This window comes from Phalaenopsis equestris, unplaced genomic scaffold (genome assembly GCF_001263595.1).
Source record: "Phalaenopsis equestris unplaced genomic scaffold, ASM126359v1 Scaffold000002, whole genome shotgun sequence".
In the NCBI taxonomy this organism is placed as follows: Eukaryota; Viridiplantae; Streptophyta; class Magnoliopsida; order Asparagales; family Orchidaceae; genus Phalaenopsis; species Phalaenopsis equestris.
This window is the reverse complement of record NW_018164444.1, coordinates 66,968,595-66,985,735: the sequence shown is the minus strand read 5'-3', so window position 1 is coordinate 66,985,735 and position 17,141 is coordinate 66,968,595. Positions and strand designations below refer to the sequence as shown.

The following is a 17,141-nucleotide window of genomic DNA, read 5'->3' as shown; positions in this document are numbered from 1 at the left end:
CAAAATATATGTCATTAAACTTCTCAATCCCCGATGTCATCACTTTGTCTTCGCCCATCGTCTTCCTTAGATTTAAACTTAAGGCTCTGATACCAGTTGTTATGAAAAACGACTACAATAAAGCTAAAAATAGAACGAGAAAAATTGTACGTAGAAAAACAATAGAGCAAAACAGATTTATGTGATTTGATAAATTTGCCTACGTCCAAGGAGCTGCAGATGATTTTATTTTTTCGAGAAATTACGCCATCGAGCGCCTAGGCGTTTAAAAGAAAATCTTTATTTTCTTCTCTCTTCCTCTCTCTCTCTTTCTTTCTTTCTCTCTTAAAAGATTTGGCTTCACTATGACAAGAGAAAACATACTATTTATAGAAACCGAGAGAGCAGTAGGTGGGATGTGATGGGTGAGCAGTAGGCGGGAAGGTAGGTAAGTGGTAAGTGAAATTATTAATTAGGAAGTTAATTAAATTACGATAAACTGAGTCTCCACAATGCCCAACAAGAGAAAGAGAGAGAGTAAGTGAGGGACTTTTTTCACTTTATAAAAGCTCAAAATCGAGAAATATGGCCACCACTTGCTTTCTTGTAGATATATATCCAAAAGTTTGTTTTGGGCTAACAGGGAAATTTAAACTTTAGGTTTTAGATAAGTAAATACATAAGAATATATCTATGAATGTATATATGTGTAAGATTATTTAAAAAATTTAATTGACTACCAGGCTAAAAAAAATATAATCAATTACAAGTATTAATTAAGAAAATAGAATTAAAATTATTAAATTAGATTCAAATGATGATTTACCATAAATCTTGCCCCAAAACAACTCTTTGTTCGTGAACAACTCGTGTTCAGCTCGCTAAGCAAAAGAGCCGAACATGAGTTGAGACTGGGCTCGCTCGTGTTCGGCGCGTTTACATCCCTGATGGTTGCAAGAATATATAGCAAATTGCCCAAAGCAACAGGATATCAGAAGCCTAGATTTGCCACTGTTCTGTAAACGTTAAATATGTCAATGTATAAGAATTAAGTGGTATGCATGTACATCTTCCTTATTTCATTTCACTACATATGAAAACCTTTCACAAAGTTAGGGGAAAAATATAGAATACCATTATAAACATCTCGGAATCAATGGTTATTCAAATAGACGCACAAATAGAAATGGGCAGTCTAAGCTACTCAAATCCAACAACTCATAAAAGGAAAACATTTATCATCATTAAGGACCCAATTGGAATGTTTCTTGCTCAAAACAAATCATATCTGCATAAATCAACGAACATAAACTTTCAAATTTGCATACATAACACTCGAATCCTTGGGATTACATAAAAAATCAAAGATGTACTAACATTTTAAAAATTGAAATACAGCTTTTCAAGCAAAATTGAGAACAGAAAAGTGTTAGATGTAAACCCATAAGAATTGTGTGGCATATAGATGTAAAATTCACAAAATTTATCTAATAAAAAAAGCACGAGGAAAAGTAAACGTCATATGCCTCAAAATATATATAATTAGCCAAAAATCCCTACGACATGTTCATTTGCAGGAACCTGCATCCTTTGGAATCAATATATGGATCATTCAACAACTCTACGGACAAAGATAAACCAAAACAAACTTCAATTAGGGTTGAATTGCAAGAATATATACATTTTAAAAGCTCACTTGGTTGCTTGTAAATATAGAGAAGTGATGAAGTTGGAGAATCAAAAGCTCATATTTGTCTTTATTCCATCAAATAGCATATCCAAACAGTTCCAAACCAATGGCAAATGAAAGCAGCTATTACCCTCAAAGGCATGGTTTATCCAAGCTGTTTCATCGCCATTGCATGAGAAGATGGCAGATCTCTGAAGGACCATACAATTTGACTTTATTTTTCCACTATTTGACTTCATAACAAAAGTTTAAGTGTTAAATATGGAAATACATAGGAATTGGGAGGTATTTATTTAAATGTATGTTTCACATATTCAAGTTTTTTGGTAGATATTTAAAGGTTTTATTAAACTCAATTGTCCATCATAATTAACTTTCCTTGTTTTAACTATGTGAAGATTTGGCTCGTATAAATATTAGAAGGAAAGTTTAGGTATTAGAAATACAAATACATGTGAACAGAGTGGTATGTAAACGTCCCTTTAATTTAATCATATATTGTGTTTTTTTTAACATTCAAAAAGTCACATAGCAGCATTTTCCAGCTAACGCGTTCAAATTTTGTAAACAGTTCAATCTCACCCCGGAAATTTGTTAAAAACCAGCAAAAAAGTAACAGTAAAACTGAATTGCGGTGACTTTCTAAAAAGCCATTGAAAAAGCTGCCTAAAAGGAACCCACAAACATTTTTTTTCTTTTGGTGTAAAACACCTCCGAAGTACTAATACATATGATCTGAGTTTGGGCCTATATATATGTATATTTTCAAACAAAAAAACAATGGACTGAGGCTATTATACGAGCCTCGGCCCTCCCTGATGCATCTAACAATTTGAGAAACACACCCTCCACCGGGGGGAATCGAACCCCAAACCAGAGGAGACTTATAACTGACAAACAGGGACTTATAAACTTTGAATTCATATGCCACCAAAAAAAGCCAAAATTGGAAAATTGAAACCATTATAAACTTTCAGGCCAACCAGATAACAAAATTTAGGCGTCAGGCATGTATATGCATCAAAATTAAGTGGCAAGAATGTGGTAAAAAACTGAGAAGATTTGGATCTTTTCATATTTACCTGTCTCATGTGAGCCTCCAAATCTTGGAATATTTGATAAGCATATCTCAGGAAACGTTTGATTTATAGCTTTTTACCTTCCAATTTTATGTTTTTTCTATATTTTCATTCAGAATAATTTATTTTCCTAATTTAGGCAAGATACATCTGATAAGTTTCTAAATAGAGAAGAATTATTTCTTTATATATATGCATCCTATTTGTGAATAATAAAGTGAGCAATTTTTCCACACCATGTAATTCAACACATGTAAATCCTCTATAATATCATTTTACTTTCCAAAATCCTCGCCTAAATCCATCCCTGTTATTCCAGTTTTGCCCAAATTCATCGCCTTTGTCACCAAACCAGTGATAAGAGTCACGATTAGAGCTAGCCAGGAAGGCAACAAAGAAACTGCAGCATACAATGAAATTCAAAATTCCCAACTTTCTCCACCTTCTGGGAAGGCAACAAAGAAGCTGGGAAACTGCGGCATACTCAGAAACCATTGCTTCTCTAAATCCCAAAAGTTAGTCTTCCAACGGGATTAACTAAATCCAGGATTTAAGACAACAAAAAAAACGGTAGAATTTAAAAATGTCTGTTTTGCTTTTTGCAGTATTTAGGTTAAAATCATGCTCAATTCCTGCTACCAAACACCCCCAGAGTATGTAGAATTGCTAATGTATTTATACAGAGCAATGGAAAAACTCTTAAGAAAAAAGGTTAGAAAAGAAAGGGGGTGTTGGAGGGCTCAGATTCATCACGATTCCACATCAAAGCAGAGCCGCTGATCTTTAATTCAGCGTTAACCTCCAAAAGCAGTGATTTCCCGCCATTGCCCAGGCCATCCAGGCTGTTTTAACACGATCGCAATTAAATAGCTTATCAGCATTATGATCATCACAGAAGCACCATCTAAAGCATTTCTAAAACGGGCCAAGATCGCATTATGAAATGGAACTCATTTTCAATGCCCATTAGAGAAAGAAAGCTGGTTAACTACATAGTAATCATCAGCCATGAAGGTTGCCACTCTCCACACGCCTCCTACTTAAACTAATGAGTTAAAGTTTTGACCTCCAAGAACTCTAATTATGCACAGCATTAGGAGTTCACACCAAAGAATCCGCAGCGGATTTTAATCCTCTCCGCGGAGAAAGTGGAAGCAACAGTTCGCCAAAGCAAAATAATTAGGAATAATTAAATTAAATTAAGCTATTAGACACATTTTATATGTTAAATGAATTCAGCTGATCAAGACTGGAATAAATATTTTTAAATTAAAATAGAAAAATAGCCACACACACACACAAACTATATAATGAAAAGAATTTACATACACATCACAAAATTCTGATGCATTTACATATATACCAACCAAAGTATGGAAAGAAGCTAAGATAGATTACAAATTCTTACACAAACAAAAAGAAAAGCCTAAAGAATATGTGAGATTGGAGACTAGGATTAACCTTAGTTCCATCAAAACGCAGATGCATGCAAGAACTCCCTACTAATAACACATGGACGCAGCAGTTACCCGTAGAGTCATATATAATCCAGGCAGGACAATGACCATTGCTTGAGAAAAGCAGAATAGATCCCTGAAGAAACATGTATGACCTTCTGCATATAGCATAATCTGAAAAAAAACTACGTCCAACAATAATGAGAAAACAGCCACAAATAGAGCGTTAATCCAATGAATTTTATTTAAAGGGCGAGGTCTCACACTAAATTGACCCTTAAAACAAATGAATTTTTTTTGGATGATGATGTGTTAATAATTTAAACCTAGCATGGATTCAGGTCTCATGGATCTTTTGGAATATACAGGAAGCTGTATGTACATCTGTTTGTCTGTATGTGTGTGTATCCATCTTCTATTTTTACATGTGTTGCTTTCCCAGGATTTAGTTTTTGCCTTTCTAATTTTAGATTTCTATCCAGCTTCCCATCAGTCGCTGTTTTCTCTTCTAAGGCTGTATCCGAAGACAAGTATTGCGCTTAGGTGATGACTATCCTTGATTTCCCCCTCCACGCAACCTCCCTCTCCCTGTTGCCGTCGCCATACTTACTGCAGTTAGCCAAAAAAACAGCAGTTCTGCTGTCAACTGCAGCCTCCAAACCCTCCTCTTACCTTCCTCCCTTCTTCCCAGCCGCAGCCCAACCTTCCTATCGTCAGATTTCTGCCAATTTCCTCTCTCACCTGCTGCCACACATCCCTACTCTTCCCTCCTTTCCGGTCAATCACACCCCACCCTCACCGTCGTCGCCCAAGAGTATCTTTTACGTTAATATCGCACCTTTCATGTTTTAAAGAGACGTTGTTATAACTCATTCAAATTTCAACAATGCCGCATACAAGGACTTACAAAAACACCCATCTTTCTCCTCCTCCAGGCTCCGCTCCAACCACGAACCATTGAGGAAGGTAACACTTGCTTTTCTCTCCATTCCTCCCACCCTACTTCACACGCTACACCTTCTTTAGATACAGTAAATCCAACTTCCAACAGGATTTACTGAATCCTGGATTTAAGAGGGTGTTTGGCTGCATAAGGATTTAGCGTTAGTAGGATTTAGTAAATCCAGATTTATTAAATCCCCCTACTTGCTGGATTTATTAAATCCGGATTTAATATGAATCGAAAGCAAAATTCAAACTTTAAATCCGAAATTTCATAAATTCATGAAGCTTGTGTTTTTTTGAGTTCGGCTTGATTTAGCAAATCCGGGCCATAAATCCTAATAACAGGAAGCTACCAAACACAGATGAGGGAAAAAGGGGATTCAAAAACAAGAATTAAAGATGTCATTTTTGCTGTTGCAGAATTTAGGCTAAATCCTACTACCAAACAGCCCCTAAATCTAACTTCTTCTATTGGATTAGGAAAAAAAAACCTTCCAAAGAGTAGGGGAAAAAATACGGAGTATGATTCAAAACATCATGAAAAAGCAATTACCATAATAACTGCTCAACATACTTAACAAACCCATAAACTAATGAGTTTTTTTTTCAAGAGTGAAGGATCACTTATGTATTAATACTGATCATCACAATTGTATATGCATTATCATACAGCATTAGAATACAGATCAATCTAAGGAAAAAAAGGGAAACAAGAAAGTTTACAACTTCTGAACATTTATCCGCAATAAGGCTCCCGTTGGTCGCTTGAAGAAATGGAAAAGTTTAAATGAAAAGGGAATTGTAGGCACAGATTCGCCTTAGTTCCATCAAAATGCGAATAGATCCACATGTTCCCTACCAGCATCACATGGACACAGCGGTTGCCTGCAAAAACATAGGCCATCCAAGCTGCTCAATCGACATGTAATGCGAAAAGCAGAGATCTCTGAAGCATCTAGACAGGAACAGAACTAACTTCAATTTCGAATTTAATTATTGCCGAATCACAGAACTAACTTCAATTTCGAATTTAATTATTGCCGAATCACACACACACACACACATATAGAGAGGAGAGAGAGAGATTCAGATACAAAAATTCGAGTAAATCATTACCATTCCTGAAGAAATTAACTAAGTTTCTTCAGCATGCATAATTAATTCTAGAAGACTTTTTTCGCTGGAAATGCATTAGGTGTAGAATTAGTAGCTTAAAAGTGCAGAATAGAGACTGAACCATCTTCAAATTCAATCTGCCACCGCATATCAACATAAAGTTTTAAATGGCATTTACATACAAAACACTAAACTATTTAATGCTACATTAAAAATGCCACAATTACTAACTTTTTTATAGGTGAAAAACACATTTTCACGCATAAGCTTATAACTGTTGCACGGGAATTTAAAGAGCCGTCAAAGCTCCCCATTGGACATTCAAGCAAAATAGCGGAGATGACTTGAGCACAATGAAAAGGAATCCTACCCAACATTAGGGTGGGCACATGACACCTTCCATGAAGGATTTCTTCTGCATGGCACAATCCAAAGAGAGTCCAGGATATCAAAACAAATCATTATAAATACTCAAAAGAAAACTTTTGGATCAACCAAAAAAATAATTGCAAAAAACACAGTAGCATCACTCTTCATTTGAAGAATAAAAATTGAGTCGACTATAAATAAATCATTATAATTAGAGATGATGACCTTCAAATACCACGGCTTGAAAATAGAATTTCACTCCAAATACCGTGGATCATCAACAGTGAGCAAAGCACCTGCACATGCTAAGTTCATCCAACAACGTTAACAAACGCAATAAAAAAAGAACACTTTAGCACATCAATGTTAGAAGCTCAATCTCGGCACGAAAATTCTTAAAAAGCAGCAAAAAAAAAAATGTATACTTACAGGGATTGTAACTTTCTAGAAAGCCATTGAAAAAGCTGCCACAAATATGATCTGCAATGCTCTATGGCGCTGAATGTTGGCCTTTAAAAGAGAAGCATAATAATAAGTTAAGTGTTGTCAAGATGAGAATGATTAGGTGGATGAGTGACTTTACACTTAAGAGACAAAATGCGGAATGAATATATTCGTGATAGGGTTGGTGTAGCTCCTGTGACAGACAAAATTACAGAAAGTAGTCTTAGATGGTTTGGTCACATTAAATGTCGACCATCTGATGATCCGATTAGGAGAGTAGATGTTTTAGATTCAACTTGTGTTAAGAAAGGCAGAGGTAGACCTAGGAAGACTTGGGCTTATTGTATTAAAAATGATTTTAATTTACTAGAACTAAATGAAAATATGACACTAAATAGGACGCAATGAAGAAAAAGGATTCATGTAGCCGACCCCACGTAGTGGGATTAACGCTTTGTTGTTGTTGTTGTTGGTTAAAAGTCAAGAATATACTCAAGTGCGCGAAGAACATACAGTTAGATATAAAAAATAGGTAGGAAAGTTAGTATTTTTACCATGTACACAATCAAATATGGTCTTTGCTGTGAGTTTAGCATGTCAATTTATGCAGTCACTCTATGAGAAAAAACTTAAAGCAGACAATAGAATACTCGAATATCTAAAAAGTAATAGTACAGACTTACTCTTTCCAAAGACCACACAAAAAAGCAAACATATACTGATGCACACTGGCCAGGCCCAGTTATTCATAGATCAACTACTGGATACAACACATAAATGTGAGGAAACCAAGTTTCATGGCAAAGAAACAAAAAAATATTGCAAGGAGTGGTGTTGAGGCAGATATAGGCCTATGGCTAACGGAGTATGTGACATATTATGGTAGAGTTGCAGATCCAAATAAAACATGCTAATGAAGCTATACCATGACCATAAAATAACCATAAGCATTGCAGAAAATTTTGTGTTGCGTCATCCCATAATACATGTGGACATTGACAGAAACTTCATAAAAGAAAAGACTGATGGCAGAGCTATTTGCATGAAATTTATACCTACTAATTAACAAATAGTGCATATCTCCGCCAAAGAGCTGTTCGGGCAAATTGATCATGACAAACATATGCTCCAACTCGAGGGAGTGTTAGATTTCTAATTTCTCTTATTGCAAGTATATTCTATTTTCAATATCATCTATTATTGGAATGTCACAAATTGTATTTTCTTCTTTTATCATATAGTAATATGGAAGTTATCCTCCTATATTTTATTTGTAATCATTTTCTTTAAAATTAAATAGGAATAAATATTTCTACCCTGCTCAAAATCATCATAAAAGCAAAGTGCGGGCCTCCTCCACTAGCTTGCGGCACTGGTAAAATACCGATAATTCAAAATCAGGTTAAATAAAAAAAAAGAAACTAAGACAGGCTAAAAATTCAGCTATTACAATCCACTTTAACACCCCACACGGTTGATTGAAAATATAGAAAAGATAAAAGAAAATAGAAAAATTGTGGTACAGACTCGGCCATAATTTCATCAAAAGGCAGATACACCCACATGCTCTCTACAAATGGCAAGGGGATGCTGTGATTGCCTATGAAAGCATAAGCCTTCCAAGCCGCTCCACCACATCCATTGCATAAAAAAAAATAGAGATCCCAGAAGCACTATTAAAAGGGACAAGATCAGATCACATGCAGAATTTAATCATTATGGTTGAATCACACACATATAGAGAGACACGCATCTTTAAATATAATGCTCAAAAGTTTCCAATTGTGTTTCAAATGCTTGATCTAGTCTTTTATCAAGATAAACTGAATCAGCTGCAGCTGCCCCAAACAGACGTCAAGTCATCATTAAATTCAAATTGCATCAATTTCAAGATCACCAGTTCATTTGTTGAAATCAGAGCTCAGATTATCCCAAATTTGAATATAGAATGTGTCTTGCTCAAAATGCCTCAAGATTCATACCTGAAGGTAAAATTTTTTCGATAAGGCGTCATATATAATTTTTTATTTTATGAAATCGGCCAGCCAACAACCTTTTCCCCACTCGCATATTCTAGCACAATACAAAACATTCAATATCAACGCTGAAAGTTTTTAAAAATGAGATGAGAAATTAGAGTCGACAGCACTGTGGCTCTGATTATTAAAGAGAGCATTACTTAAAATAGCGAAACAATAGAAGACAAATTTATAGATACTATCAGAGATTTGGTCTAAATTACCTTGCACCATTAGCAATATTTGTATGTATGTCTGTATATGTATATGTATGCATGTAGGTATGTATGTATGAATGCATATGTATGTATGCATGTATGTATATATATGTATAAGTATGTATGTATGTATGTATGTATGTCTTTGTGTGTGTGTGTAGAGAGAGAGAGAGGAGATTTGACTTTATTTGCCACATAAAAGTCAAACATAAATGAATGACAATCTTTGGTTCCAACAAAAAAATCAAATTATGTTAGATATGTAAACACATAAGAATTGCAAGATATATATACAAATCAAAATTCAATCAACAGCTTTCCTCAGCAAGCGCATTCTAAAATTCTCACAAGGTCAATTCCACCACAGAAATTATTTAAAAAACAGCAAAAAATATTATAGCCAAACGGAGTTGTGGCAAATTTCTAGGTAGACATTTAAAAAGCAACCACAAAATAACCCCCAACCTCTCTTTTATTCTTCTGGAGCAAAGCACCTCTGTAGCATTAATACATGACATCCGTGTCCTGGCCAATCTATCTATCGATATACAGAGAGAGACAGAGAGAGAGATATTAGACCATATATGCAACATAAAAGACAAAATTGGAAAATTTAAACCACTGTAATCTTTCTGGACAACATAAATATTAAATTTGGGTGGCAGGCAAGTAAATATATAAGACTTAAATGGCATGCATGCAAACCCTCTTTAATTTCATTTCACTTCATTTTCTTGAATTTGAATAAAGCACTTTCTTAAATTTGGGAACAAAAAAGGATAGCCATTAAAAAAAAAATCATTAAAGCAACAGTCACCCTCATGGATGCCATCATAGGCATGGAAGATCCAAGCTGCTCCATTGCTATTGCATTAGAAGAGTGCGCAGAAATGTAGCACCACAAAAAGGACACAACCAGTTATAGAAAAAAAAGTTAAAAAATACGGGGAAGCCGCAGTTCAGATTTTCTTTAATTCCCTCAAAAAGCAGATACAAACGCGTCTTCTCTAAAAATGACACGGGAAGCAGCGATTACCGCTGGAAAAGCATAAGGTCGTCCAAGCAAATATATTCATATGTTGATTTTATCATCATAGCTAGGGGTGTTAACTGCCGACCATGAGCTAGCCCAGGCATGGCTCGTGTTAACATATCGAGCACAAAAAATTTATTCGTGTCTAGATCATTTCCTTAGCGAGCTGAACCCGAGCTATTCACGTACAAGGAGCAGTTTTGACATCCTCAGTCAGGGAGTCATAGAGTGTTAACAGAAAGAGGAGTTAGATTTAAATCTTACTATTTATATTAAAATATTCATTTAAATATATTTTAATATTTCTATCCTATTTTTTAATTAATAATTTTAAATGATTATAAATCTTTGAAGACTTGTCATCAATTAAATTTTTAAAAATAAAACTCATCAAAATATATATATATATATATATATATATATATAATTGATGAGTAGTGAAATTTACGGATGTGCCCTCGTCTCCGCTTTGCTAAGGTTTCGCCTAATGGCAAATCCTAGCGTCTGCTATGATATTTCTCGTGTGATACTATGATTTTATATATATATGTATATATATATAATTTGAAGCATGCTTGCAGCAAAGGCATCTACGGGGTTTCCCGCACTCGACGACGACGATTCGTCGCCTTCTCTCTCGCCCCAAACGACGAAGGGCTTCTGCGGTTTCGCCGTCTCCTCATTTTCCTTCGCGCCTTCCAGCTAGACTTAGAGCTTCTGCAGTTCTTTTTTGCGAGGATCGAGCTGCGGTTTCTATGGTTCGTGCGCAGCTCTTTGGCTCGTCTTTTTTGCCTCTGCCCGACTTGTCAGGGTTTTTCTTTGTTGTGATGGAGCTTCCTTCTTCAGTTAGAGCACAAACCCCCATATTATACACACTGTAAAATATTTGGTCATGTCCTTGTTAAACGTCACAAGTTTCATCCAAATTTGAAATCTAAGCTTCAAGTGAATAAAGATGAGTCTAACCCCACTGCTCTAGACATTTTAATTCCACCTGGAGAGGATACTACAAGACAGGAGATGTTTGTTGCCCCTGAGGACCCCCCCAAACACTGCTATTACTGTTACCACGAGTGATGTGATGCTGACACCTTGAAACCCCATAGAAAATAATACTGATGAGCTATTACCTACAAATGATAGTGTTCAGACTGATAATTAGGAGAACCTTGTAGCTCTATTTCTTCAAGAAGGATCCGGTGTAGAGGCAACTCATACTTCACATATGGCAGAACCTATGTGGGTACTACAGTTGGTATTCCTTCTACTTCATCTCTAGCACTCCATCAGACTGATTCTTTGGATGAGGAATGACAAGTCAATTCCAGGAGGAAGAAGAAGAATGGAGACCGACTCCAGCTCGGGAACATATTGGATGATACATTGGTTACTACTAGCAATAGCGATCATCTTATTAACTTACTTTCCCTAGAATTAAAGGCAGAGATAAGACCAAATTGGGTTGCTCTCTAGGCACCTGATACTATGTATTTCGACACTGTTATAACTTTTATTTAAGTATCTGTTGACCTCATTTTTAGTGAGGTCTTCATCTCCTACTCCCATAATCCATAATCTAACCTTAGAAGTTCCTTGTTGACCATCCTAACGGACTAGTAATGAAGCCCACCTCCCGTAGAACTTCAAACCGCTTCTTGACTCATTTTTGTGAAGAACTCGCATGAGTGATTCCAAGCACTCAACTTCTAGTTGCAAGGGCTAAGGACCAACAAGTAGAGGGCCTGAAAATGAGTTCCTATAGGATCAAACAACATTAGGTGAATCATTTGTGACTCGATTACTCGCGAACGCTGCAATTCACGCACTCACTGCACCACACACAACTTTGAGTTGAATCGACGCGCCAGTCGTCAAACTCGTCCGGACGACCCCGGATGACAATTTAAGGCGAATTTAAAGTCTGATTTTAACGCATTATTTTGGAGACGCTTTAGGTGCCAATTTAAACTGATTTTGTACACTGTTTTAGAGTCATTATAGGTGCTAATTTGGGCCGATTTCGATCGTTGTTTTGGAGTCACTTTATGTGTCGATCCGGGCCGACTTTGTGCATTGCCTTAGAACAAACTTAAGTACTCTTTTTGAGAATTTATTTAATTACAGTTGTTGAAAGATTTCACACGTTTTTTTTAGGTTGATTCACTTGCTATTTCATCTTTTGATTTGTTAGTTTTGAAAGTGGATCAATCTTTTCTTTTCGTTTGTTTTGTTATTTTTAAATGGTTAAGTCATAAAGATGGGGATTGATGATTTAATTAATTGCAAGATATATAAAACCTTAAATTACCTTAAACATAAGTTAAAAGTGTAGGTTTCCTAAAACTTTAAGTGCACACCCTAGGTGAGAGCTCATCCACCTAGTCCTCGGTTTAGGCTTCCTACACTTTAGAAGAGGCTTCCTACACTTTAGAAGCACACCCTAGGTGAGAGCCCATCCACCTAATTCTCAACATAGGCTCCCTAGATTTTAGGAGCACACCCTAGGTGAGAGTTCATCTACCTAATCCTCAGCATAGGCTCCCTAGATTTTAGAAGCATACCCTAGGTGAGAGTTCATCCACCTAATTCTCAGCACAGACTTCCTAAATTTTAGGAGCACACCTAGGTTAGATTCCATCCTCCTAAATCTCAGCATAGGCTTCCTAGATTTTAGGAACATATCATAGGTGAGAGTACCTCCACCTAATTCTCAGCACAGGCTTCATAGATTTTAGGAGCACACCCTAGGTGAGCGTTCATTCACCTAATTTTTAAATGAATAATGAAACACGTCACTAGAGCCTGATTCACGAATTGATCTTGACACTAGACACCAGGATGCACCGAGACATGACCCATGCTTCCTTAATTAAATCAACAGTGAAATTCCCTCAATGACTTAACCTACAATAAAACTCATTGTACCGGGATTTGAGCTTGAATATTACACTTAAATCCTCCTGGCAATTGAGAAAATTTCTTAACGCCGCATATGAATCATCGGACTATGATAAATATAGGGTCTAAGTGGCGACGACAATGACGACATTGTTTATGTGTGCTTAAACGAGGGATACGAAGTTAGATTATTAGAATAGTATCTCCTACCTCAAGAATCTTCAATAAGGGAGAGGAAAATATCCATGATACTGTTCGTCGATTCTTGGTGGGATCGTTGCCCCGACACTCTTAGGTTGTCAGTAGTTCTAGCACGGTTAGAGTGACTATCCTATGGACTATACGATTTTACAAAATATTTACAAAAATAATTTACAAAAATAAAATAAAATAACATCGAGTCAACTGCAGAAAGCTACAGAAGCCAAGTAATGGTGTTAAGGAACACTTACTGCCTCAGTACAGCTGAAAAAAAGGCTTACTAAATCTTTCCACTGGATAAAAGCTTCCAATGATTGCCCCATCTGCATTTCTTTGCTGTGTTCAGTGCAAAAAAAATAAAGGAAAATTTACATAGGTAGCACACAATTTATATGGATTTACATATCTCACACCTAAACTTACATATTTACGTATATAGCACTTTGGCATTTTAAACTTTTGCATGAAAAGATATATTTCACTTACACTGGTGCTATTTTTTGTGATATTAAAATTTTGAGTGCTATGTCTGTAAATATGAAATTTTTAAGTGTGAGATATGTTAATACATAAGAATTGTGTGTTATGTATGCAAATGCCTACAGCATTTTACTTTACTGCATTTTACATTTCAAGTACCTTTTATTTACCTGCGATTTGTTTATTCTCCATGCAAAACCAAAATCGAAACAAAACAAAACCAAACATTGACACCAAAACTGTGAAATGTAAATCACCAATCTCAAATACTTAAACCCTGGAGTCATCGCTACAACAGGAGCTTGGAGCCAACTTTGTGGGCAGCACGACGAGGAATTCAAACTGAGCAGCAAGAGGATCTTCTTCAGCATTATCCCTTCCTAGTATAATAACAGCTCATAGGAGGACTTCAAGGTAGCTCGCCTAGCGCGATGTAAATCCTCACACTCCCTTTTTAGGCTCCTGTACAACAATGTTGTGCAATGTAAGTCCTAACCCGTCTTAGGTTCCGAGGTTGTCGCGTGACACGACGTAAACCCTCTTATTTCTTCGGGCTATTTGCATAATCGAGTATTATGCATTCGTAAGTCCCAAATAATAAAGGATGAAACATTAAAAAACCATCTTCTCTAAAATGTAGCCACACTGTAGCATAGTCTGGGAAGTCATCGAGATTTACCTCGGATCAGTGGCATCCCCTACCTTCTCCTTTCTTTGGACTCTTGAAAGTAAATGTTCCGCATTGAGTCATTCCCACTTGATTTTCCTCATCCTACCTTGAAAACCTGAACCTTGAATTCTTGAAGACTAAAACCATTGATCATTATCGAGAGTTTTCTCAAGTGACTCCCGTCATTTGGGATGTAATTAACTATAGGGGCTTGCCTCTATAGGGAACTTGGAACCCAGGTAAAATAAACCCTATTTAATCTTTGTATTAAATAGGGGAATTTGTCGGTCATATATAAAAGGTTCGCAGACCAAACGGATGTCACAAATCTCTTAGTTTGCAGGATTGGGTCTATCGCCGAGGTCTACACTTATCTTTCGGGAGGGTGTAGTATTCGCGGTATCAGACACGATTATGCAAACTATCAGACTAATGAGATCAATTTGGTCTCATTTTTCAAAAATTAAAACATACTGCTTTCAAAACCCAAACTATATATCTATTATATTAAATTAAATTTCTAAATTTATTTTCAAATTCATATTTTTAAATCTATCTATATCGAAAAAATTGACCGACAGTGGTAGCAGAGCAATGCACAACTCGTCGTTTCTAAATTTTCAGCTCGGCATCGTTCCTTGCACTCATCGTTGGAATCTTTCGTAAACTTTAGGTGCTAATATATATATATATATATAATTTTTTCAAGCCAAAATGAGCTGAACTCAAACTAACAATTCTTTGTTTGTGTTCAGCTCGTTTATATATCGAACACAAAAAAAATTAGAGGAATTCAAGTTGACTGGTTGAAGTGGAGGAATGTTTTGGGCCTATTGTGTGATAGAAAGTATTGTTTAAACTGAAAGGAAAATTTTACAGGATGGTGGTGAGACCCACAATGCCCTATGGCGTTGAATGTTGACCTTTAAAAGAGAAGCATAAAACTAAGTTAAGTGTTGTAGAGATGAGAATGATTCAGTGGATGAGTGGATTTATACTTGGAGACAAAATGCAAAATAAATATATCCATGATAGGGTTAGTGTAATTCTAGTGAGAAACAAAAATAAAGAGAGTCGTTTTAGATGGTTTGGTCATATTAAACTTCGATCATCTGATGATCGATTAGGAGAGTAGATGTTCTAGATTCAACTTCTATTAAGAAAGGCAGGGGTAGACCTAGGAAGGCTTGGGCATATTGTACGAAAAAATGATCTTAATTTATTAGAATTAAATGAAAATATGACACTAAATAGGACGTAATAGATAATAAGGATTCATGTAGTCGACCTTACTTAGTGGGATAAAGGTTTTATTGTTGTTGTTGTTGAAAAGATCACTAACAAAGTTCAGCATCCCTTTTCTATCAAAAATTTGATTCTCACTATGAATACTCTACAAATCAACAAAAAAATTAAAAATAAACAAAAGTTAGAAAACTAACATAAATTGGAGCATAAACAAAAAAAGTTTCCTTTGAAGGGTGAAGCAGTTAATCTAAACACTTAAAAGGGCTTCAACATCCTTTGATAAATCAATATGGGAATGATCTGACAATATAAAAGAAACCAAGTCAGGCTTCAGCTTTGACTAAATTGCACAAATCTACAAGCTTTAATGGCCCAGTTGGTTGCTTGAAAAATATAGAGAAGTGGGAAGAAATTTGAGAATTAGAAGCGCTCATACTCGCCTTTTTTCCAATAAAAAACACATACACCAACAAGTTCTTTATCTGGGACTCATGGAAAGTAACAGTTAAGCTAAAAACCAAGAACGTTCAAAGCTGCTTGCAAATGTATAAGAATTGAGTGGTATGTTAAATCCACATCCTAGTTTCATTTCACATAATCTTCTTGAATTTGAACAGATATTTCATAAAAAAAGAAAAAAATATAAAGCATCGATCAAAACAGCATGGAAGCGCATTTACCATGGTAAAGATCAATACAGCAATTACAAACATCAATCCACTATAACGCTCAATCTGGTTGTTTGAAGATATAGAAAAGTTAAAAAGAAAACGGGAACCCTTGGCTCAAATTCATCTTAGTTCCATCAATAGATAGATACACTCACATGTTCTCCACCAACGGCACTAGGATACAACGGTTACCTGTAGAAGCACAGGTCATCCAAGCTGCTCCATCGGTGCATGATAAGTGAAGAGTTCCCTGAAGCACCATGAATAGGCATAAGATCACATTCCATGTTGAATTTAATCATCATCGCCAAATATTAAACAAGGGAAGAAAGAAGAGAGAGAAATTTGGTTTTGTGCGCCTCGTGATACCTCAATTTAGACCCTTGTTTGTTTTCTTAAAAAACATATCCAAAATATTGTTTTGGGCCAACCGACAATTAAAATTTAGGCGTTAGATATTTAACTACTCAAGAATTGTGTGGTATTCATGTAAATGCCTGAAAAAAGAAACCAAGATAGATTTAACTTTGACATAGTAAATCACAAACTGCTGCATGTAAATATGAAAGTTCTTATGGTGACATATATGTAAAAATTTAAGTTTAGGTGCTAGATATGTAAATAC

General features: G+C 35.8%; 2 long non-coding RNA genes across 3 annotated transcripts in view; both read right to left on the bottom strand.

Moving 5' to 3' along the window:
* LOC110025157 overlaps nucleotides 1-17,141 on the bottom strand; it is a 67,421-nt gene that overhangs the window by 21,440 nt on the left and 28,840 nt on the right. The window lies entirely within an intron of this gene.
* Nucleotides 5,900-7,149, bottom strand: LOC110025177. 2 transcript variants are annotated; one of them, XR_002294101.1, is made up of 4 exons: nucleotides 7,065-7,149; nucleotides 6,861-6,940; nucleotides 6,637-6,681; nucleotides 5,900-6,035 (listed from the first exon to the last, which is right to left on the bottom strand). It is a non-coding gene; the product is annotated as an uncharacterized LOC110025177 (long non-coding RNA). The 2 variants fall into 2 exon arrangements; XR_002294100.1 differs by having other exon boundaries at nucleotides 6,861-7,149.